This window comes from Otolemur garnettii, unplaced genomic scaffold, assembly GCF_000181295.1.
Source record: "Otolemur garnettii isolate 467f Iridium unplaced genomic scaffold, OtoGar3 scaffold00100, whole genome shotgun sequence".
Lineage (NCBI taxonomy): Eukaryota > Metazoa > Chordata > Mammalia > Primates > Galagidae > Otolemur > Otolemur garnettii.
The window spans coordinates 2,572,572-2,574,034 of record NW_003852495.1 but is presented as its reverse complement, the minus strand read 5'-3'; the positions used below and the strand labels follow the sequence as shown (position 1 = coordinate 2,574,034).

Below are 1,463 nucleotides of genomic sequence, written 5' to 3'. Positions count from 1 at the left end.
CTCTCACAAGGACCTACTGAAGAAAGAAATTCTGGTAACACTAGGATTACTTGGTTTTTGAAATCATATTTGACATAAACATATTTTGGGTTTAATAATTTAAAAAATTCTAAAATCTATATTTCCTATAAAACATTAGTCAGATGTTTATATCCTTTTTTATTTTTAATTTTTGGCAACATTAGAATTTATTAGAATCTGTCTTTGTACAGGCACTGGGGCTTGCCCATGGTGCTCTTAGTGTAGAAAGCTTAGACATTCTGCCAGTTCTTAAGCAATGATACCAAGAAATTAATAGCCAGGTGGATATTTTACACCAGCTCATCATCTGTCATCTTCATATGGCCAGCAGCCACAGCCAGATGTGGGAAATTCTTCATTTGGAACTTGATTGTGGACTTCACCTCATCAACTTTGGCCACATGTTTTCATTGTGTGTCAGCAGGGAAGGAAACTTGCCAGCTTTATTTAGACCAGGGCCAAGGATTCATGGGATCAGCTTGATAAGTGATTCTGAGGCCAAAAAGGCATCAGACTTCTCAGCCAGCTTCTTGAACAAGTTCTTCATTTTGTTGAGTTTCTTCAGGGCCTTGACGTGCACATGGGGTACGTCCACAGCCCTGGCCTTGTCAGAGTGCTGCTGGTCCCCAGGACACATGTGGAGAACTTGGAGTGAGGGTAGACTTAAGCCTGAGAGTGCCAGAGAAGCAATTGTCCTTCTGAGGATCATAGTTCTTCAAGCTGATCTGCAGCTCCACTGTTTCCAAAAACTTCTGGTGTTTGGGCTAATATGTACAATGTGAGGGTGTTGGGAGAGACTTCATTGCTCATGGTTGCTTGTGCAGGGATATATGGAAAAGAATATATCCTTATACATTATTACAGAATTTAAATGATCTCCAAACTCACTTACCATTAGGAAATTAAATCAGTGTGCTAAAAATCATATTTCAACAAATACTAAAAACAAAGGTGAATATGAAGTATATATAATTCTTTGTAAACCAAAGAATTATGAAACAGCAGAGCTGGAAGAGCTCTTAATAATTTTCCAGTTTGGGTCAATCAATCTTGCCTTCTTTAGTGGATAAAATGAGGTCCATTTGAACATTTCTTTTCGAAGTTACCACTTTTCGAAGTGAGTTAGTGGGCACAATTTAGACTATATTTCTAGTTCATTAAGTTCTAGATTATTATTCTTTTCAGTATATTATAGTACATTTTGATCTTTATTATTAAATATTTTGATAGATTATTTTAGAATTTAGTTTCATCTTTTCTAAGAGAAAGTGAACTCACAAAAGGAATCTGCATTCTCAATTTCCTGGTATATAGTTAGGTCACTAGGTGGAATTAAGAGTATTTTTGTTTTCTCAAGTAGGGCTTCTTCTTATTCTTCTTTTTTTTTTTTGAGACAGAGTCTTACTTTGTCACCCTTGGTAGAATGCTGTGGCATCATAACT

At 36.2% G+C, this 1,463-nt stretch overlaps 1 pseudogene; it reads right to left on the bottom strand.

The window, feature by feature from the left end:
- Positions 1 to 191: 191 nt before the first annotated feature.
- The window catches only part of LOC100940537, a 2,969-nt pseudogene continuing 1,697 nt past the window's right edge, over positions 192 to 1,463 (bottom strand).